This window comes from Oryzias latipes, chromosome 12 (genome assembly GCF_053564925.1).
Source record: "Oryzias latipes strain Hd-rR chromosome 12, Olatipes_Hd-rR_3.1".
In the NCBI taxonomy this organism is placed as follows: Eukaryota; Metazoa; Chordata; class Actinopteri; order Beloniformes; family Adrianichthyidae; genus Oryzias; species Oryzias latipes.
Genome location: NC_136248.1, coordinates 23817642 through 23841556, shown reverse-complemented (window position 1 = coordinate 23841556; position 23915 = coordinate 23817642). Strand labels below are relative to the sequence as shown.

Sequence of the window (23915 nt, the reverse complement as noted above, 5' to 3'; positions counted from 1 at the left end):
GTCAATGGGCCAAAGGAACAGTGGATGCAGCAGTTTTTAATCCCAGAGATGCTGCTACTGTCCACTGTACGCTCGGCTGTCCTCTGATAGCAGGGCCTCCTCGCTCAGCTCTCACCTGGGGACATTTGAGTTATTGTGGTCCGACAGATTGGCCGTTGTGCAGATGCAGACGGAGCTTTGAAATCTGCCTGACGACAGAAACCGATGAAAGAGGATGGAAGGCGATGGAGAAAGATGATGTGAGTGGGTTCAGGTGTTTCTGAAGTCTGCCACACGTCTGCATTTCTGCTCTGCCTCCTCCGAGCATCGGTGATCCTGCATCCACGAGAATCTGATTTTAGGAGCGAAAACTGTGAAGAAATTCAAAGAGCGGATTCAGTTTGACACCATTATTTCACACAAAGTAAATTAAAATAATTTTACCTAGATTACCCATGGTTCCACCTGCTGAAACTGTTATTGGTATCCACAGAGATGCCCTCAAAGTATTTAATAATGGATTCCAACATAGATTTGTTTTTTTCTTGTCTTGTCTGTCATCTCTTTTTCTTAGCCCCGCCCCTAAATTTATGGTTGTCTCATGAGAAGGTTTGATGTTCAGCTCCACCATATGTTTCATGCTCATTGAAGGAACCAGAATCCCATTGCTGCATCAGTGTGATCTTGTTGGTCGGACATGATCAAAGATCTGCTTGGAGCTGGTTTGAAGAAGAAAGAGTTGAAAGAACAAAGACGTCTGCAGATTCCCGTTCAGTGCTTTTTTCTTATGTCACTTTGTCCTCTTCATGATGGAATCAGCTGTTGTCTTCCCACTTGAACTGATTTGCAGACAGATTTGGTCCTCTTACCATTATGGAAGAAAAATGCTTCAATCTCATCCCACTGAAGGAAGTGATTATCTTTACTTCTTCATTTACTGCAGATTGCAGTACTGGGCCAAGGAGAAAAAGGACTGGACTGTTGGCCCCTGGTCCAAGGTCCTGTTTTCTTTTGAAAGTAAAGTGTGCCTTTTATTTGGGAATCAAGGTCCAAGGGTTCGGAGGAAGACTGGTGAGGAGCAGAACCCGCGCTGTGAAATCTCCAAAGTCCGTCATGATTTGGGTTGCAATGTCCAGTGTGACCTGGCTCCTGCAAAGACTATTGAAGTATCATTTTGAAAAGACATTTTGATTTTGATGTGCTTACAATTTCTGTCATAATTCCCCCTTTTTTTGTTGTTGCAAAAACTGAGAAGTGAACAGTGATATTTCAACAGTATTCAAATTTTCTGGGGTTTTTTTTGTTTTGTTTTATGAATTGGAACCTCAATTTATGTAAAAATAAACACTTAAATTCAATTCAACAGAGGGCCCTGAATCTATATTCTATGAAAGAAATTTCCGGACAGGAATTGTGAAAATGAATACACATTTTTGTGAAATTCAAATTTTCTGGAACGGCTCTGTATATGTTAAGATATGTTTTATATTATTACACATTATTGCATGCTGTTTTTTTTTTCTTTTTTTACTTTATCCTCCAACTCCTACTACAGTTGCATGACACAATTTTACCCTCTATTGGACAATAGAGGTATCTTATCGAAGTCTGTCTGGAGATTTATTTTATTAATATCTTTACATGTGACCAAAAAAACTTGAAACTTCTAAAAAATAAAATAAAGAAGGATTTGAAGATCTAAAGTGAAATGAGTCTGAGTTTATTGCTCACCAAATATCATGTAGTTTCGTCATTTAGAGGCTCGTTGAGTCTTGTCAGGGAATTTTAGGCGTGAATGTCAGCATTTTTCCCGTATGAAAAACGAGAGCATGTGCTTTGATCATAAGCTTCAGAGTAGCGCTGATATTATATATTGTAGAAATATTTTCTTTAATGCCAAAGCAGTTCACAGAGATTTAAAACACAGGAACGGAGTGCTCCACCTGTAAAAGATAAAAGTCTGACCTCCGATTGCTTCTTCTTTCGGTGAAATGAGCAGCAGTGAAACAGTCGGAGGCGGTCAGCCATGAGAAGGATGAAGGATGAGCAGAGCACTGCTTCAGGCCCCCAGAAAGATGCATCCTGGGAAACAGTCCACAAAAGTGAATTTGGGGTACAAAAGATGTTTCAATTGAGTATGAGGCTGATTGAAGTGGGGGGGGGGGGCATTACAGATAGTAGCCTAGCAGATTTTGCCACGTACAATCTGCGCATTGTCCTCAGATTAAATTTTGGTCTTTCATGATGCGTGACATCCGTAATTCAGAAGTGTTTCTTCCATTCGTCGATGTGCACAGATGTTCATCAAGAGTTTCGGCTGACAGGTCCTTACACGATGTGACTCTGGACACATGCTGATCCACCCCGGCGCGGGCCCTGCCAATAATTTTGATTAAACAGTCCCATTCCCTTGGTCCGGAGCTGGCGAGATCTGCAAGAAGGGCCTGCATGTGCCTAGAGTCTCATCCCGCCATACGCAGTTTCCTTATGCGTGGCGCCAGACATTGCAAGAGACCTGACCTCCTGTCCAGCTCGTCTGGATAGGGGGATTGGGAGACCCTAACTTGGTATAGAGTGCTGGAGGAGTCAAACATCGACCAATTTATTTTCCCAATATATAATACGCCAATTGTGCATGAACCGTGCATGATTATTTCACTGGTTATATGCTATATCATATATTCATGCATCAATAACGTAATCGTTTCATGATATGTGCACCGCATACACGATATAAAAGTTATACATCTGGGATACATGCATGAAAATTCCATTGGACATACGTGGAACGATCACGGAATGCCACAAATTTGCATGATGCATTTAGCAAGAATAATGCATAATCTGTCAGGTTGGGAGAGCTGGTGACCATGAAGGACCCAAAATGCAGAGACAGGAAGCACACGGTTCCAGGGCAAGGGGTTTATTATGATAACAAAAAGCGCTGCAGAGCAGGGAAACAAAACTAAACTTACTGAGGGCAAACCGTGAAAACATGGCAGAAGACAGTCATGAAAGAGACGATAATGGACAAGCCCAAGAGGAAGGCAGAGACAAGACTTAAATACAGACAGGACTGACAAGGCACAGTCAGGTGACAACGATCAGAAAAGATTGGAACCAGGAAAGTAAAACTCAAAACCATGACATAACAGTAAACCTTTCAAAATAAAACAGGAAACAGAACTCAAACATGACAGAAACAAGTCGGAAAGCAAAATCAATGCAAAGAAACCCAAACCATGACAGTGTGATGCACGAAATAATTGTGTATAAACTACGTAAAAAAGGCGTAAATATCAACACAACCCAAAATTTTGAAGAGCTCTAAACCAAATTTACGTAAAGACTCGTCTGCCGAAAACCCTCAACGGACATCTGCGCACATTGATGAATGACACAACACAAAACACAAAAAACCCTTATGAATAATGTGTATCATGCATGTATCACGAAAGACCGTTATTTCATCTGTGGACAATGTGCAAAATGTACTTGGTAACCCTGTGACACAGCCCTGTCTTTGAACTGATGTGGATCAGGGGAATCAGACTGTTTAATTAAAACAGAACATTGTGAAGGTCCGCAGCAGGCGCTGACCATGGTGCTGATGCAATGAGATTTTTCCACAGTGCACTGAATGTCAAAGTGAAGAATTTCAATGAAGCGCAAGTTTACTTGTGGTTTATTCATACTTATTCCGTGGTTTTAACATGGTTTATTTGCGATACATCAGTACAAATTTCCATGTAAAGAACCCCAACTTTTTTCCACAAATATTTACGTGTGACCAGTTCTCAACCATTGACACTGCCCAAATTGTGCATGGTGGTGGTGTGACACAGCCTTTAAAACACTTATAGGATTATGAGTGATTTCAGAGACCACTGGACACTCAAACCCAAAATGTTGAAGCCATAAAGGTGTAAGGAAGGTCTAAAAACATAAAAAAGTTAATAAGTTAGCTAAAGTTTTAGATTTCAGATGAACCCAGGTGTTCCTCTAGAATGTTAGATGAAGTCTGCAGTTTTCAATGATGCTCTGCTTATTCTATGTCCACTTAAATGAATCCTTGTCCGGGTATCATTTTGGTACAGTTTCTGATACAGTTTCTTATGTTCCTTGGCTGGACATGTCCCTGGCTTCCTGGGCCCGGTGGCCCTCTCTCCACGCAGGGAGAGGGATCCCTGAGTTCTCTGGCAAGACCAAGAGCCAGGGAACACATCACATCTGAGCCTGGGGGTATCCGTGGGGGTGGCCAATGCCTTGCCTTGCCTCGCTCAGAAGTCCAAACAAGAGGCTGCAAAAGCCTCGCTTTAAAAGACATCAAACAACTGAAAAGACCTGCAAGAGAAGAGAGCTTTACAAGATGTCACCTTTAAAAACCAAGCTGGTGTTTAGCAGCCAGAAGAGAAACATACACCTTCCTTCTGGTCTTCTGGAACCGGACAACATTTTATCTTCACTTTTGACCTTACCTCATGGAATGGTCAAAAAGTGAAGATAAAATGTTGTCCGATTCCAGGACTTTTGGTTGTTGTGTTGATGGTTTTGCTGCCTGACAGAAAGAGGAAAGCCCACATCACAAAAAAGCAAGTGATGTAAAAAGACTGATCCACTGCTGAGAGCATCAACGGCTTCAGGCATCTCAAGTTGGACCAGGAGTGAATGAAGGTTCTTTGCTGCTTTGATGTGCTTCAGTGTGAAGAAACCGATCCAGACTTTAAATTCAGGTTCATGCGTCTCCAACAAACTGGAGATGGAAGAAGCTGAATCTCTGAACCAAATCTGAGATGATAAAAATGGCAAATGGCATATACTTATATAGCGCTCTTCTACCTTACTCGAAGGCCCAAAGCGCTTTACAGTCACAGTCCCACTCACCCAGACACACACACATTCACACACACATTCACACACCGGTGTTGCGCCTCCGCTGCCGAACACTGGCGCCAACCTACCACCAGAGGCAAGGTGGGGTTTAGTGTCTTGCCCAAGGACACTTCGACGCATGGGTGTGCAAGGTCGGAATCGAACCTGCAATGTTATGATCATGGGTCGTCCGACCTACCACTGCACACGGCCGCCCTATGTGATGTGAGATGTGTTCTGTTACTTAAACCCAAGGCACAAACATGTACAGCCTTGACACAGGCAGCGTCACCAAAACAAGGTGCTTAAGGATAAAAGCTTGAGTAGATAAAGGGCTTGCCCATAAATTACGGATATGTGGCTGATATTAGGCAGCCAGACAAAAGCCTTGCTTTAGCATCCAATGTAAAGATGCACTGAAATGACGAGCAGCTGGAAGTTCACACTGAGGCACAAAAATAGGAAAAAACAAGATGTTTTTGGTGTTTCTAGATTCAAAAAGTTCATTTTTTCTTGTAAAAAACAGACATTTTGTTAATAAAAAACTGAAAAGTGCTGTCAGTAGAATCTGGAGCAGATACTGATTTGATCCTTGGATCTGAAATGTAAATACTCTTTTACACAGTGGATGAGAAGGTTAGAATCAGTCCAGCCTGTCGTTTGTTTGCAAAAAGATGTTTTTTCCCCCCAAATGAAATAAAAATGAGGAGCGGCAACAGCAACAAGAATGTTCTGTATAAGGAGATGAAGGATTCAAAGACCTGATCCCTGAATTGAAGAAGACTCCTCTGCAGGAACACAACATCCCTCCCTGACTCTGACACTGGAACAAAGCAAACACTAAGATACGCTCAAAGAGGGACACACCCAAGAGGAAGCCACTGACACGGTAGCATCATACATCACTTTCTGGGAAGACATGATCACCCCCACAAAAACAGTGAGGGTGTTCCCAAACAATAAGCCCTGGATAACCAAAGGTCTGAAAACAACTTTCAATGAAAATAAAATAAAATTCAAACCAGGTAACAGACTTTAATGCAAACTCATCCAGAACAAACTAAATAAAGAAATAAATCAGCTATAAAGGCTTACACAAAGAGAGTGGTTTTGCAAAACCAAAGCTAAGGACGCCTGGCGGGGTGTTAAAACCCTGGCTGGTCTTTCCAGCAACTCCACCTTAGCTTTGCCAAAAGCTCAAGCCAGTGTCCCAAGGGTGGAGGATTTGAACAACTTTTACTATAGGTTTGATCAGGTTAATAACACTCATAAGAGGAAGGAGCTCTCTACTAAGCTCTCCTCCATGACTCAGGCCACATAGAGCTTCAGCCTGGAGATGTTGAGCGCATCTAGAGGACGATAAAATCTCACAAAGCACCCAGGCCAGTAAAGATCTGTGGGCGCCTCCTGAAAGCCTGCAGCAGTAGGGTGGCTGAAGTCTTCTGCTCATTATTCAACCTGGTTGAGCATTTCATCCCCACCATCTGGAAATTATCCATCAGCTGTCCTGTTGCAAAAAAGGAATAACCCCAAATTCGACAATGATTATTTGAGAAGCTTCTAGCCCAGCTGCAGGATGACACGCACACACGCTGATCCGCTTCAATTTGCATATCGGCAGGAGAGGGGGGTAGATAATGCTGTGCTCACTCTGTTGCATGGACCCTTTGGTCATCTGGAAAAGCCCAAGTCTCGCGTGAGACTGGTTTTTGTGGACTTTTCACATCACTTTAACACGCTGCAACCACACCTCATGGGACGCAAACTGCTGCAGATGGACATTAACCCACATCTGATCTTCAGGGTTTGTCCTTCCTGCCAGCTAAACCTCAGTGGGTCAGAATAAACAGCCAGCTCTGTTAAGACAATCTCCACAGATGCTCCACACGGCTCTGAGATTTCTCCACTTCTCTTTACTCTTTTCACAAATTACTATAGAAGCTCAACCCCAGGAATTACACATATAAAATACCCGGACCATAACGTTGTCATGACACTACGAAAACAGACGTGTTGCAGCATGAACTTGACACTTTTCGGTGTAAACATAACTGCTAGAACTTAAATGTGTCAAAGAGCAGAGAGATGACCATCTGTTTCCACCATGGACACTCCATCACACAAACACTGTCTGTTAATAATGAAATAATTGAACAAGTCCACTCATAAACATCTTGGTACCATAACTGACCACAAACCCATCACTCAGTCTCAATGATCGTGACACAATTGACGGAATCATTAAAATCAGTGGTAAAATTGTTGGTCAAGAATAGGAGTCTCTCATGACAATTTAAAATAAAAGAGTTAAACGCAAAGGTTCACTGATCGCCACAGAGGCAACACACATTCTTCACACCCTCTACAGTTTGTTGCCCTCAGGGTGGAGATTCAGATCATTACCATTCAAGACAAAGAGGGTTACATCAGGTTTTGTACCAACCTCAATTCAACTGCTAAACAGCTAAGTCAGTGGCATTTAAGGCTTTTAATTATTATTTCGTTCAATACAATTTTTCTGGTTGCTTCAGCAAGTCTGAATTTACATTGTTTGTATCTTCCTAAGTATATGTGTGTTGTATTAATTCTACTAATTTTATTGTTGCCTTGATTTTATTGATGATTGTTTCTCTCTGCTCTGTATTCCCCACGGCAAAGAGAGTTTCTACTAAAAAAATACAGTAACTTTGATTTAATTTAAATTTTAAAGATATGACTGAGCAGAAAAGTTCATTAATGGACTGTGATCTAAAATGTAAGCATGTCACCCTCTTTGCCTCTGCAAAAGCCTGACTGTCCTTGCCTCACAGCTGGGGGTCTTTGAGTGTTTCCTCCACCTGCATGTTTCCTCCCATCCTGGACAAAGAAACGACACAAGAAGGAGTCGGACTTCTTTTAGAGCCAACTTCAGAAATCAGTAACATTTAAAGCATTTTTTTTGGAGTTGTCTAGCATGAGAGATGACATGCAGGTGGGGGGACTACCCAAAGCATCCCTCCCCCACAGTTCATAGCTAGGAAGTTGAGGCTTTATGTGGTGGATGAAAGGCGTTTGGGCAGGCCCTAGTAGATAGACAATCATCAGTCTGATTTGGATGAGTGGAGAAACGTTTTAAGAAGAGAGGACAAAAAGAAGTCCAGATGACATGACTGAACTTCAAGACAACCTTACCTGGATGAATAAGAACCTTCATTGGGTTCAAGATTATGCAATTACATTTTAAGACCGGTTTCAGTTTTAAAGTTCTACACAAATCTGTTTTTTTTTTTCAAGAGTATTACTCTCTCCTGGTGTCCTCCAGGGCTCTGTTTCACTGCATCTACCTTTTTTTGTCTTTGTTCACTTTTGGAGTTTATTATTATATATGTACTGATAATGATAAGGTGTACTGAAGCTTTGTGTATTTAAATCAGTCCAGATTGAAATACACAACATAGCCTATCTGTAATAATGTTTCGGTGTTTTCTGAATATGGTTTTTCCTGGATATGTTTCTGTACCAGCAGCTATGTAGTCATCAAAGTCACATGATGGTTGAGTTGAGTCCACCCATGGCTCCACTCACTCGCCAATCAAAAAATAAATAAATAAAACACAACCCCCAATAAAGCTAAAATTTGAGTTTTAGCAAAAAAGAGAACAGTTGTCGCCCAATAAATGACAAGAATACTTTTGAAACTAGACTGTGAGTGAGTTTTGACTTTGTGAGTCACTTCGTGTGTTTGTTGTTCTTGACATCTAAGAACAAAGAATAAAAATGTTCCTAAAAATCTCTTTCATCATCAGCATCCCTTGGCTTCCCTTGGCTCCATGTTTCACCTCGTGTTTCCTTTTGTCTCTTTACGTTCTCCCCTTGACTCCTTGTGTCTCCTCTTGTCTTGCCATGTCTCTGTTCCTCCTCTGTGGACTCTCAGGTCAAACTTCAACAGTTTGGTCACCCATGGGATTTTGGAACTTCTCCAGAGTTAATTGCCAGTTAGACTTTGTGTTTTCTCAAATCCAAAATGGACCCCCGTCCTTACACTAAATCTGTAGCAAAGCCCCCTTTCTCCTGCTGTTAGACCATCTGAATCCCTGACGACAGGTCTGTTTTTAGCCGGGCTGGATTGTGGCCTGGCACAGTGTGACAGGGGAGAACTGACCAGTGGGGACGTCCCACTGCAGTCTGTCCCGCTCTTCACACCGGACTCCTGAACATCCCATATTAATCAGATTTGCCGCAGTGCCCATATGTCCAATCAGCATGATATATGGCAGCTGCTGCACACGAAGAACTGTCAACATGGGTCTGTATGTGTTTGTGTTACACTCTCCATCATCCAGAGGCATTCCTTCAAGGATCTGTTCAGATGTTGATCATGTTCCCCTTGACTGTCACAGTTTTCCTGTGTTTCTTTACTTTTTTTTGGATGTTCTGGTGAAATGTGGAAGCAGAGGGAAGATCTGGAGAAAGAGGAAGTCATTTTGAGCCAAGGAGGGTTTGCCACCCTGTTTGGGAAAACACAGGGTTATGTACGTCATTGCGACAGGAGAACTGGCAGTAAAGAAAAGCTTAAAAAAGAATTATTCATGTTTCCATCTGCTACCTACAATATGGCTTTAAAAGATGAGATGTTTTCATACTTTGATTCATTTTCCAAATGTTTACAGAAAATACATGCAGCTCAGAGTTAAGATAAAATGTTTTATAAAAGCAGAAATAATGGTTCTTCTGCAAACAGTCCATGACTGATCCTGACATGGAATAAACTTGTCCCCGTAAAGCCCACTAAAGAATTGACTGTTTTTTTTTCAACTAATGATGTTTTTTAAATAAATTATCAAAACAAAAAAAACTTTTAAAAGGCCTATAATTTTTTGATGACATATATAGTATAAATTACAATATGTTAGTAGGGTTTTGCACACAATGTTGGTTTAAAACCCCCCTGAAACTCCTTATTTACCCACCGTCTCAAATTTGATCAACACATTTCAATATGGTGTAAATATATTATACAGTATTAATTTTTTAACAAATTTGACATTGTTTCAATACAGAAAGTAGTCTTTTAAAACACTGAATAACAACAGATGAGTTATTCTCACCATAAAATTTTGAAAATCAGCTTAACTTTTTCCCCGCCAATGGTTTTAACAGAAGCAGCTATTTTGAAATGTGCAGGAAAAGCCCTTCTACTGATCCTAGTGGAATAATGATGAACTACAGGGCAAAAACATGGACCTTGTCATATACAATGGGTTTAAATGGAAAGCTTGGATCCTACTAAAGAGACAGGAGGTCTCAGAAATTCCTGTATCCATTATGAGGCCAATGGTTACCGGTATATAGGATTAATTGGATCCTCAACAACAAATTTACTTCCTGTCTGCTTGGAAATCAGCCAATCAGAATGCAGGAAAAGCACTTTCTAGCTCAATTGTCTTCCCAGATCACATAAGAACGATCCTTGTATTAATTATTGCTAATAATGTGGAATTATGTTTTTTGCAAAAAACAAAACCAGATACAATTTTAAAAAAGTAGAACCTCAGTAAATATGTTGCCATTACTTTAATACTTTTTGTGAATAAAGGTGTTTACATCCAATGTTCACTGATTTTAGCTTTCAGAATAAATGTACACTAAAGTGGAGAAACAGATGTTTTTAATCCACACAAAACCATCATGGAGACCTCCGAATCATCTGACCCACGCACATACGGCCGCTGCCCTACACAAAGCTATCTTCAGCAGCAGAGGTCTGCAACAGATGGCATTCTCCCTCCACCCTTTCCAATCCCCCCCACCCACCCCAGGGTCCACATATCAACCACATGGAGCCAGTCTGGGATTACATGAAGAAACAGAAGCTCTTAAGATATCTTAAATGCACCAAGGAGCTGCGGGAACTTTACCAAGACGTTTGGTAGAACATACCTGCCCGGGAGCTTAAGGGTTGATGCTGCGTTACAAATTGATCAGAAATACCATCAGTATTTATTTAGCTAGAGACGTTACAGAAGACATGAATGACTAAAGAGCACATAAATTTTTAGCGAACTTTGAAAGTGAAGACCTAAATCATTTAGTTTGCCCAAATCTTTCCTGAATACTTCTTTATCTGAAAAAAAAAATGACCACCCCCTAAAGCAAATCAGGCTCACTTGTTATGCCCAACTACATCTTTCAGAGAAGGAGCTTTTAACATTGCCTTTCATCTCTCTTCAACCACTTTTTCCTGAGATACAGAAGGTTGACAAGACTTTCTTCCATTGCACTGCCTGCTGCAGAAGAAAATGCTTTGTGGAATTGCTGCACTGCAAAAATGGGCACCCTAGAAACGAGTCAATACTTCTTTATATTTGAACAATTTCCTTTAAATGAGCAACAAAATTTGCCAATGGGGTAGGAAAAATGGTTTTACCAAGAATTCTTCTTTTGAGAAAAAATTCAATTCCACATTTCCCAAACTAGGATTAGTTTTACTATTGAAAAATTTTCCTAATAAGATTATTAGGAAAATACAAGTGGTTTTTGAAGTGAGGAAGGATTTTTCTGGTTGTCATTCTGAATTTCTCAAATTTTTGCAAATACAGATCAACAGTGTGATTTTTACCACTTCAGTTCTAAAAATGGGATCATGGATTAATGGTTAAATAATTGATTGATTTCAAGCAATTTAAGCAAAAAAATGAAAATAAAAAGAAATGTGCTAAATCTATTTGAGATACAAATTTGTGAACTGATTAGAAAATCAATTAAAAAATTATGCTTTCACCTAGACATTATGACCATTAAAAGACATCTTCGCACATAAACATGCAGTCCACTCATGGAATCAATGAAATATAATTGTCAAATAGTATGATTAATTTATCAACTGTTTATTATCCTTTTACTTTACGTGTTTAACTTTAATGCAAATTTTTAACATCTATTTAATGTCTTTTCGGTGTAAGTGCACAATAAGCAACAAAGATGAAGTTCTTTCTAAGTTTAAAAGATACTGTTGCGTTTTTCTTTAACAAAACACAAACAAATATTCATTTATATTTAATGGTTTTGCTTTGTCTTTATGTTCTCATAGTAAAATATTGTAATAGTGTTGAACTTCAGGCTTATTAATAGTATTTTAAACTCTAAAAACAAGTTTGTTTTTATTTTTCTTTTGTTTTTTAAATCCAATTTTATACTTTAACCCTGAGTAGTACTTGAACTCAGTGGTGAGTTAGCCAATCATCACATCAGCTGTTTACAATGACACAGGAATTAAAAAGCCCCCCCATGAGCTTTGTTGTCATTGAAAATTAAACATGAATTATTCACACAGTTTTTAACTTTGACATGTTTGGTTTAAAACAAACAGAACAAGTCTTATGACACATTTGTGACACCCCTTGGAATTGGAAATGTGGTTCAAAAGCGCTGTGTCTAGTTTTTTAGGCAATTTTCCACATTTTTTGACCTGTTTTTTATTATAGATTTTTACATTTTAATTTTGTCTCTGCATATTTATATTTTAACAAACATAAAAAATGTTTGATCTCAATTTTTGCAGTAAGTAAAACCAAGAATTGCTTTTCATGGACAGTTTCAGGTTCATTGTGGAATTATAATGTAACATTATAATAAAAAAGAGATGGGATCTTTCTAAAATATGAAAATCAAGCATTGCCACAAAAAACAATTTTAAATATGAATTAATAAAAAGAAAAAAAAGGCTCCAGACTATTAAGGAACTGCCTCATCAAACTTCCATGAATCCCAAATGAGACAGTGATCCCACATGATGTGATCCTGTCGTTGCTCAGTTGTGCAAGCCAGGTTGGCCATTCCTTTCCTCGCCATTCGGCCACCCAACCATGCATGCCCCCTTCTTGCTGCTCTGCCCCCCTCAGGCGCCCACATCTGAGCAGAACCCCACGCCTTTTGTGTTGGGGCCCCCTCTCTATATGTTTGCAGCTGCTGGACAACAGTCTGCAGCCATGGTGGTCACAACACACAAAATAAATGAGGAGAAAGATTGATTTAAATATTTATTACTTTATTTGAATTAAAAAAAGTATTGATGGAAAAAAATCTATCTATCTATCTATCTATCTATCTATCTATCTATCTATCTATCTATCTATCTATCTATCTATCTATCTATCTATCTATCTATCTATCTATCTATCTATCTATCTATCTATCTATCTATCTATCTATCTATCTATCTATCTATCTATCCAGTGATGGATGCATCTCCTCCAAAGTGAACTGCAGATAACCTCATGACGTAGCAACCATAGTATCAAGCCTATATAAAATTCGGTGTGGCCGCGCGCGTCTGCTGCTGCTTTGAGCCGCTCATAAGGCTTTGCAGATCATCTGACTTCAGTCTTGATGAAGGATGAGCTTCTCGGCCACAGACGTTGTCCATCCTGCTGATGCTCCCTCGTCTCGTCGTAAACTCTTGTGCACCCTCTGGTGCTTGCTAGTCTCCCAAACTTCTTTGTGTAGCCTGCTTTGCAGATTGTCTTCCTTGTCTGTGTGGTTGCTCATTATTCAGAGACAGACGGATCTCAGGTCATCTGCAGCTGCAGCAAAGGAGAAGCAGGAAAGATGGCGATCATCCATTAGACCGACCGGGCGCACGCATGAAATACGAGGACAACTTTCGGGAGGATCGCTTGAGGAGGAGATTGAAGCAGTGAGTTTGTTTTTATTGCCTCCGTTCTCGCTCTATTTCCAGTTTCGGCAAGATTTCGTCAAGGTCTGCGAGAACGTCGGGTTTGGTGGATCATGGGATTTAGCGTGGAGAGCGCCTCGTGAATGACCTGGAGCGCTTTAGCCGAGGTCCAGACGAGGAAGTCGGTGGGAGATTTTTCTAGCCGCTTTGACTGGCACCCATGCAGTCAGAGTCAAGTGGGTCTTCTCGCTTCCCCCTGATATCCTGACCCAACGGCTTCCTCGCTATGTCGCCTCTCTTGTTTGTTGTCAAAGTGACTCAAGGAAATGGACGGTGTTAGGAGGCTGTCTTCATCAGCGGGGGTTTGTTATGTCCGGCTAGGACAGGAGGGGGGGAATTACCGCGCGTCCCCTGTCCGGCTGGAGCACTAGCTTCATGAAGAAGCCGTTGAAGCAGACTCCATTAGCGACAGAGGAGCTGCTGTAGCCTCTGGTCCAGTCTCCATGAAAGCCTGTGTGAGGAAGCTACACCCCCTCCTCCCCCCATCTCTTTGATTTTTTTTCTTCTTCTTATTGAAACCTTATCCTCTAGCTTATTTGTTTATTTATTTATTTCTGACCACAGAGGCTAGGTGTCTCGTGAAGTCGCGCGCGCGCTTAGTCCGTCTTGCCTTTAAACGATTATCGCTAGCTTCTTCGTCCTCGTGGCTACATTTTGTGTGACCCCCCCCCCCCCCCCACACACACACAGACACACGCGCACGCGCCGTTCCTCGCGCGCTGCCTGCTCGCTGTCACAGCTCCCCAGTCAGGTACAACCACAGAGCTCCACCATAAAATGGAGGAAAGCAGATGAGTCTCCAAGGAGAACCTCAGGCAGGAGCACCCACAGCAGAACAAAGGTTCAGAAAAAAAGCGCGACCTCCTCCTCCTCTCCGTTCCTATCCTTCTGGGAAGTTCAACCCTCCCCAGGGAGCTCCTAAAATAAAAGTGGGGTACAAGTGTTTCCAAGCTTTATTTAAAAACAGGGATTCACATAGGTGAGTGGGGTTTGCCAGGTCTGGGCTGGAAAACCTTGGTGGCTGAAGGAACCTGGAGATGGGGCTGGAATTCTAATGTAGACCAGTGTTTTTTTGGCCACGAGGTGGTTAATGTTCAACCAAGTAGTGTCAACAGAACGCAGTCATCTGTCATGAGCATGCAAGGCTGAAGTAACAACTGCTCCTTTTGAGAAGTTCTCAAGAAGGTTCCCATTTTGTCTTGCATCTCCTTTAAAATTTCAAAATAAAAGCGGTTCTTCGGTATTGGTTTTCGTTTAGAGGTGCTGGTGCTTTTATTTTGATTTTTGAGTACTTTAAAAGTTATTTCGATCAATAGTATTAATTAGCGGTGTGTTGTAGTGCGCCCTGTGTCCACTGCAGTGAGGCGCTCACATGTTTAGTCCTGAAGGTGTCCAAGCCTGGCAGGGAAGTGAAGGAGGTGTTTGTGCATGCTGTGTGTGTGTGCGTGCGTGCACGTGCTCTGCAGTTCTCCTGGCCACTCTGTGAAATCTTGCTGACAAAGAGGCTGTGAGCTTGACACAGTGTGCTGCGACAATACCGGGGCTGGGAAGAGCAATCAAAATGGTGGCGGCGCTCCTTCCTCCTGCCTTAGCTGAGCAGACAGGTTCTCGAGGAGGAGCGGGGTGGAGGACAACCGATCAGGATTCTGCTGCAGCTGACACATTTGTCAGGCAGACAGTGGATCCAGTCTGCCGGCGGTTGTGCAAATGAGCTTTCAGATGTGGAAGTGATTGCTGCGTGCTGAGCTCTCTGCGTTCCTCCAGCTGCAGTAACTTTCACAAGTCTACCTCAACTCTGCGTGTCCTTGAAGCAGGTGCTCCATGAGATTCCAGGTTTTTTTGAGGGGTTAACCTCCTGGCTTTTGGGGACCTGAGGTCCTCCAGTTATGTGCACGAATGTTGCACATCTGTGTGGTAATATTTACCAAGGATGTGTAAAAGTCAAACGTCACACAGTCATAGACTTCTCAATCATTTATTTATATTATTAGAGATTAGTAACAGGCTATTACAAGCTAGTAGGCATTTATCTGCTATGTTTTTTATTATCCTAAATTGACCCTTTTTATCCTCTTTCTGATCATAAACTGTGTTTATTAATACTTTTCCTCTAAAAACATTGAGTTCAGCATTAATAGAGGTTGCTTATTGAGGTTTATGGATGCCAAAGGAGTTCCAGTTTGCATAAAGATGTGGTTTGAGTTGTTATGATTTGTGCGTTTTTCCTGCTTTGCTGTCTCTTCTGAAGTTTAACGCTTTGCCAATTCTTCTTTACTCCTCTGTTTATGGCCACTGTCAGAAGCCATTAAGTAACAATGTGATCTAATAGTTTTATTTCTATCGTCTTAAGCCTTAGTCCAACTGCCCTTTAGGGATAGATTGGGGGTAAAAAATGGGCAAACCTGCATGCGGCATACAGGTGGCCCGCATGAAATATCAAGGTTGTTGACCTCTCTGTGATCCTGTAAAGTGAAAATGTTCATGCACTCCTTTTTTCTACCGGCATGCTGCGAACAACAGTTTAAAGCAAAGACTTATACAACGCCCAAGGGTAAAGTCAGGCGGGAGTAGGTGAGACGCAGGTGTGTCTCCCCCCATGTCCTGTGCACAAGGGGGCATTGGTGCTGTTTACGTGATAAAGTGCCCAGCCTAGCAGTTTGTGTGGGCATCCTACAGGTACTTACAAATCACGTGCACACCCCGTGCATGGAGCATTCACAAGGAAGGGGCCAGTACTTGCACTTTACTAACAACTCAACTCCCAGTACAGTCAGGAGTTATATTTAATGATTATTGGCTCGCTAATGATCAATCATCTTGTAGCATCAAATTTAGAGAAACAGCGTTGATGTGAAGGTTTATGCAATGTTTGATAGTGATAACAACATATCTTCAGGGCAGAACAGTCCTGGAATGGAAAACGAGTAGGCTTGGGTTTGATAGACTGCATAGTCTATTCACACTGTGGTGAACCTCACCAGGGTTCACTTGCAAGTGAACTTACTTTCAGGCTAACCAGATTTAACTTGTTCTGCTGCATCAAAGTTCAGATGAACTTCATAGACCATAAAGCAGACTGTCATGAGAAGCTCACTCATGATAGATACTAAAGTACCAGGCCATGCTCTTTGGTTTTAGGCATGTTTAAAATGCAAAAGGAACTAGAGTCAGGTCAGTTTAGGCCAATTACCATTCATTCCATAAACACAACATTCTAATTTAAGACAAAATAATACTTAATCGGTTATCTAAGACAGCTGTCATTTTAACGAATGTCACAATATTATTATTTATTTTTGATTGAAAGCTTCAGAGTGGTCATTTTTCAAACAACTAGCTTATATGTCCCGTTTAAGGAAAGCCCAGGGTTTGATCACATGACTGGTCAATGAGATTGAAGAGTGGCTTCAAGCTAGCTTCAATACAAACTACATCTGCTGGTGTGAATAAAGTTATCATTTCATAAAACATGTAAACAAAAAAATGCATTGAATGGTAATTTTTATTGGCATTTTTCCTACAAAACCCATAATTCTTATGAAGTAAAACTATTTGAATGTTAGTGCTGTGTGAAATCCTTAAATTTGCAGTGCCGCTTTATGGCGATGGGGCTGAAGTAAACGAACGCAGATTAAAAACAAAATTACATAACTGGATTTTTTTTTTTTGTGAGTGAGGTTTTTCATGACTGTGGTTGAGGGGCGGTGAGTGAAAAAAAGCTTGACAGGGAGGATAGAGGGTCAAACCATAGGAACATCTGCGATGGTTTGAAGGCTGGGAGGAAATGGTCTTGAAGCTCATGGCTCACTCCTTTCTCCTGCTTTCAGTGGCTCACGTACACAGCCCCCCCCCCCCCTTCCTCTTCCTCCCTCATTCAGTCACTCACTCCGGGTGATGCACTCCTCTATTCTTCTCTACCTGGAGCAGTGGAGAAGGCCAGCGAGACACACAAAAGCAAATTGAAATGCTCCAGTGAGTGCTTTCTTGACATGATGCACGGCTCATGAGACGGAGCCAGGCCCTGCTGGAACACACCGCTCCAAAAGCGGTGACCATGACACCTTTTGAAGGCTCCCACTGCCACCACCTCCTTTGCATTTCACCAGTTCCCCTCTCCACACGGGAAAGGTCATTAAAACAACCGCCTGGATTTTTCCAAATTTCAACCTTCTCGTTTGGTGGAAAAACTAAAAAAGCGTACGATCAGAGTTCAAGTGGAATAAGGAAGTGGCTGGCTGGAGGTGTCATTCCATTTTCTGTTGTTGGTTGCCACGTTACACTGCTGCAGAACTGGTTCCCCCTCTCTGCTTTCTATCAGAACATCAACAGTTGAACATAGTTTCTTCCTCCTGTTTCTGAGAAGCACACTTGAAGTACTTTCAGTAAAACCTAAGATAAAAAGCATCTTTTTGGTGACACGCTTTATTTAGAATCTTCTGGTGTGGCGCCTAAATTCTAGATCTTTTAAAGTTCTTTAGCAAGCACAGCGAATAACCCGTCAGCCTCAAGCTGGTTGTGGTGGGGAGAAAAAAACCAGTCGGAATTCTTTGGAGACGCCCGTTCCTTGAGCAGTGTGGTGCCATCAGACAAGGCCTTCTTTGAGCAGGAACAGGAGTGGTCTTGTAGAAGGGATCCACACTGGCTCGGCCTCCAAAGCAGCAGAGCCGTCCAAAGACAGATTAAATATTTAGGAGCTAGGAAAGGAGGTCTCGGTGGTAAGTTAATATTGATGGCTCTCTCATCTTCCTCTCCTGAAACTTGTTGAGTTGCCTCAAGATGTCTGTTTGGTGGATGTGGAGAGGAGCTTGTCCACGTCCCTGTAGCTCTAAAAACCATTACTGAGTTCAGTATTTTTTAGTGGTAAACACAGGTTTGGAATTTTGTGGTCCTTTAAAAAAAATAAAACAACAACAAAATCTTTTCTGGTTCCTCTAAAATTCTCCATCCTGACTCGCTTGTAACCTCACCCTCCCCCTTGTAACTGTAGTAACTGCTATGTCAGGCATACAAGGAAGTCAGCACTGCAGTGTTTTCTGGCAGTTGTCCACTGAGCTCACAAGAAGCCCCTAAGCTCACGTTGCCACCTTCTCTGATGAATTGTTTCTGCGTCGGAAAACGAAAATCTGGGGACAGCTGATGGCGCGCTGATACTGAGAGGGAAGAAGTACGAATCAGATGGGACTCATGTTTGACGTAAAAAATACATACATATATATATATATCCACAGCTGACCTTGTAGTTCTGTTTGTGATGGAGGTGAAAAATGTGTCTTTGAGAAGGCACCAAATAGATTTATATGAAGAAATGGTCTCTGAGGAGAAAACTTTTCAAGGCCGTGTGGAATGAGATGTTTCCTGGAGAAGGATTGTCCTTGTGGAAAAGTTGCTTCCTGGTTTTCTCCAAGACCTTGTCCTTCACTTTCCTGACTCTTCAGTTGCTGTTTGTTTACCCGTCAAACCTGCGTGTTTCAGTTTTGGAAGACTCACGCTTCCTGCAGACACACCGAACTCTGGCTCAAGTTTCTCGTGTTGACTTTCATCTAAGGAGAAAGCTCTTGAGAAACCAACTCCTTCTCTTGCATAACATCTCAAATAATCACGCCTCAGGCTGTTCATTAAACCGAGAACTTAATCAACTTTAGATAGAAAATTCTGCTAAAGGTTGTCCTCCAAGCTTTCCGATCTCTAAAGGTCGGTCACCTGGACTCTCTGATGTTCACTGATTTGGTCACAATCACGTTGGTTGGATGTGGAATTGTTCCACTCTTCGCCTTTTGAAGACGAAGCAAGCTATGCTCCTGGGTAGACGTCTTTGCTGTGAACAACAAAAAACTAAACAAAAAACTGCACATCTCACTTCTTCTTTCTGCTGCCTGCCTCAGCTGTCTGCAGAGGAACCGGCAGGAGGGGAAGCTGCTCGCTCAGGTCTGCGCTCTTAAACACTTCCATCTGTGTAACAAGATAGCAGAGCGAGCAGCTCCACTTCACTGAGCAGGACAGTCAAAGACCTTGAGGAGCACAAAATGGTGGACAGCCATGAGGCTGCTACTCCAGCATGATTGGCTGTGTCTCCTTGGCCACAGTGGGGTTAGCTGTGTGAAATGGAGTCCTCTGTGAAGGAGGATTGGCCCAGCCTCAGCTCTGATGCAGAAGATAATTCTGTCAGCCTCGAGAGGGAGAGATGAGAGAGCAGACATGTAAGGTGACTACTGAAGGCTGAGATCAAATATCTGCTGTAAGCTCTTTTCTCTCCTGGACTTTTTGTCTAATTTCTTTGAGAAAAAAAGCATTAAAAAGACCTAGAGCAGCTGAAAAAGTCTGAAAATAAAAGGTTGATTTTTGAGTTTGTAAACAGCAATAAGGATGATGCACCGGATCATTATCTAACCTTCACACCCAGGAGGCTCTTGCAGAGGATCTACCAGCCCTCTGCTTTGCTGCTTTGTAAGAATTTTTATCCTTGAAGGTCGCATAAATATCTCCGGGGCCCATGGCTGAGCTCAGGAGATGCAGAAAGACTGCCATCTGAGCTTTCACCATGACAACCTGAAGACAGAAACCACGCAGAAGATGGCCATTAAAGTCTGCCTCCTCGTAATCTGTCTGGTCATTATCGTCTGCGCAAAACAGGCCAAATGTAGCTGCTGAGTGCTCCGCGTCGCAGCCGTTCCCCTTTTCAGAAGGAACAATCTGAGCCTTTTGCCGAGCACAAAGGCTACCCTTGGAGCAAGGTTACCACGATGACCAGGCTTCTTCTTTCTTTTTTTCTCTGCCCCTTTTGAGAAAAATGTGAAAGTAGCAAGGTGGACATCAGATCAGGCGAAGAAACATCTCCGTTTGCTATACTTCAAAAGAAAGGCCGAGCGCTGTGATCTGACCACATGACCGAGGCCAGGTGACCATCTGTCGCAGACGCCGCCTGACCTTGCAGCACGAATCGTCAGGCGCTCAGTAGAAAATGATCGCTCTCTTCCTGGAACATCTGGGATGAGCATATTATTCCAAGCAGGAGCCATGCCTGAGACATTCCTGTCTCTCGTGCTCCCCCTCTCCCCAGCTTGCCTCTCTTGTTTTTGATGTGGGGATGTGCTTGAAGGCTTCAGTCAGCAGAATACTTTGAGGTCCAAAGATCAAAATGTCTTTGCTGGCTGTCATCCTTTTTCAGAGGTGGTGCAATAACTGGACTAAGTCTGACTTGCAGATGAGCTTTCAGGCAAACTTAATTGGAAGTCTGCAGAGCCGGTATGAGCTTTTCTTTTCCTTCTTCCTTTGGATATGTTGGGCTGTCTGAGCCTGGCTGCCATCTTTTTCATGTCTATGAATGGGGACAATAGCCAAGGTCATGCAACAGATGAACTAGCAGCGCCAGCAGGAATGCGAGCATCTGAAAAGCCTGGCGCACAAATATTTTGGGGTCTTCTAGCAGCATCGTTGAGCTCAATGGTCAAAGAGTCTGACATGTTCTTTCAGCAAAACACCCAATCATAAAAGCCAGCTTTGTCTGCATTCAAGAGTGGACAAACATAGTAATGCTGTGACTGCACCATGTTCAGATCCAATGTAACTACTTAGTCAACCAGGGAGATATTGTCATTGGATTTCAATCCGATTGGATTATTTATGCATTTTTTTTAAACGCTAATTCACAATCAATGAGCCAAAGTTGTTGTGCGTCAGATTTAACCAGTTAACACTAGAAATGTCGAGGGCAACACCTAAATAACACACGCACTTTGACCTACCCTATCACTTCGACCTACTGTAACTCTTCAACTGTTTGCGCAATCATCTGATTCTGGCGCTGCTTCACGACCAAGGATTTAAAGTGGTTGTGCGTCAGATTGAACCCCTTAACACTTGAAATGTCGTGGGCGACACCTAAATAGCACACGCTCTTCGATGTACCCCATCTCTTCGAACTACCTTAACTGCTTTACAATTTACGCAGTCAATGGAAATCCTCTTATTCTGAGGTGAGAAAAGCGCTGCTTCAAGATCAAGGAGCTAAAGGCATTGTGGGTCAGATTTAACCCTTTAACACCAGAGATGTCGCCGGCGAAACCTAAATAACACACTCTTTGACCTACTGGAACTCTCCAACCTACTGGAACTGTTCGACCGTTTAAGCGTAAATCCACCGATTTACGTTGATTGTGTAAGCACTTCACCACTGTGAAGTGTTGCACATCAGTGTAAAACTGCTCGTTCTCTGATTCAGAATCCGCTGTAATCACGTTTTTTGCGCAAACAGTTGAAGAGTTAACAGTAGTCCAAAGAATGCCAACACTGGATCTAAAGCTCCAGTCTTAAAGGGTTAAGACCCCAAAAGGGTTTTTTGAAACCCAGAGGAATAAATGGCATTATAAAGACCATATCTAGAGCAGGTCATCTCTGTGTGATGGATGGTCACATAAAGCAGAAGCTATGAAGGAAAAACTGCCAAGAGGCCAACAGCTCTGCTAAAAATAACCAAAGGACTATATAGCAGAGTCTGCCAGATACAGTTTTATGTGATCTGCAGACGCTCCTCAGAGCGACGACATGAAGACCTCTTCAAGTCCAGAGACGTTTTAATTTCACCAGCACGTGTTTTGGGTTCTTTGACAGGAAATGGAACTTGTGGTCTGATGAGATCAAGGTAGAAGGTTTTGATCTCTGTTGCTAAATATAGCAGAGCAGCAGTGTAGCTCACAGGTCAAAACCTTAACCTGCGCAGCTGTTAGGTCGGTGGGGAGGAGAGCCCTTTTATGTGTTTTGTGTGAGAACATCCTGAATCGAGGGAGTGGGAGGTTTTTGCAGTTGAAGAGCTGCTTGATGTTGCAGATATCTGAAACAGAAACTGGGGAAGTCAGAGAATGGACTGCAGAGGCAAGACAGCAAAGGCTGTGGTAAAGTCTAACACAGTGTGTTCATTTTTCCTGATTTTTAAGTGCATCCTCTCTGCCTTTAAGAAGTTGTGTCCTGCTTGATGTCTGGGTTTTTGAAGGAGTGCGTGAAGAACGTCTCCAGACGAGGCTGTTTGCTGGTTAACGGTTGACCTACTTTTTCCAAAGCCATATGCCTCCCGAAACAGATTTGTTGCCAGATTAATTCTGGCATTTGAAGTCAGGTGGGTGATGATATTTCATGACAAAACCACGGATTCTGCTGTGTCTCAAAGACCTCTTCTAGCTCTGGGGGCATCACATGATGAGGACCCAAACTGCCTAGCTGGTGTTTTTATTCTTCCAGGATAAAATTAGAAAAGTTACTCCTTGATATTTCGATTCAGCATATTGTCAAATGACAAAAGTACAGTTTAAAACCTTTTCCTGTGGTTCTTATATGTGAAGGAAGTGCTCCAACATGTCCAGCTCTGTTGTGTCTTCCTTTGTTTTAATATTCTGCTCTGTTTCAATCCTTTTTTTTTTTAATATACAAAAATATCTGATGAATGTTATGACAAACCGTTCATACTGAACATTATTGATTCCTCCCGTCTCTTGGGAAAAGGCCCCACCGCTCATTGATCGGGCAGGTGGGATCGATGTTTCATCTCTGTGTATTCAGACTTCCTTAAATGAGCAGCATCATATGATCACGTCATTTAAGGAAGCTCTCATCACAGACAGAGGGGAACGAGGTCAGCGAGCAGCTATCTGGTCTTATCACACCAGAGCTGTTGTAATGAGGCAGATGTGGTCATCAGGGGGGCTACTATTAAGATAAATATCAGGTTTACATTGGAATATTAACATTTTTTTTCACCATTCTAGGGCTTCTAGGCTAACACACACTATTGTGGGGTCTACTCTGTTTAAAGTATGGATGTTTGATTCTCATCCGTCACAGAAAACCATCAGAAGTGTCCGCATCAGTGTCCGCTTTTATTCTTCAGCAACTAGAACAAAAGTGATCCTGCATTAACACAAGGTATAACTGCTGCACCCCACCCCCACTCTCCCCACCGTGGAGATTTAAACAATCAGGGATTATTAAAGTGAATCAACCTAAATCCACAAAAGATCTGATCAAGGCCTCCACGCTGCTAAGAGATACCAGTGTGGGCTATTGCTTAGACAAGCGAACACACTTCTATTTGTTTTTAGAAATACACTAGTTGGTGACGGTTCAAAACAAGTCAATGTTATCTGCCAACACGATGCTAATGTCTGAGCAAAGTAATGCTATTAGCACAAACGTTTGCATGGACGTTTATAACAGGTAGCACAGATGGCTAAATGTACAATTGATAAAAAGGAATAAAATCATTTTTATAAAGCCTTTGGCTGTGTCCGAATTCCCACCCTAACCCCTAACTACTAAAACACCATATATTGCGGGACTATGTAGTACCCTGGATTTTAAAAGC

At 42.1% G+C, this 23915-nt stretch overlaps 1 protein-coding gene across 3 annotated transcripts in view; it reads left to right on the top strand.

The window, feature by feature from the left end:
* Nucleotides 1-13211: 13211 nt before the first annotated feature.
* znf462 (zinc finger protein 462) overlaps nucleotides 13212-23915 on the top strand; it is a 41053-nt gene continuing 30349 nt past the window's right edge. For all 3 annotated transcript variants that reach the window (XM_011481600.4, XM_011481598.4, XM_020707583.2), the window contains exon 1: nucleotides 13212-13525. The gene's annotated coding sequence lies outside the window, so the exon portion shown is untranslated. The remainder of the gene's footprint in view (nucleotides 13526-23915) is intronic.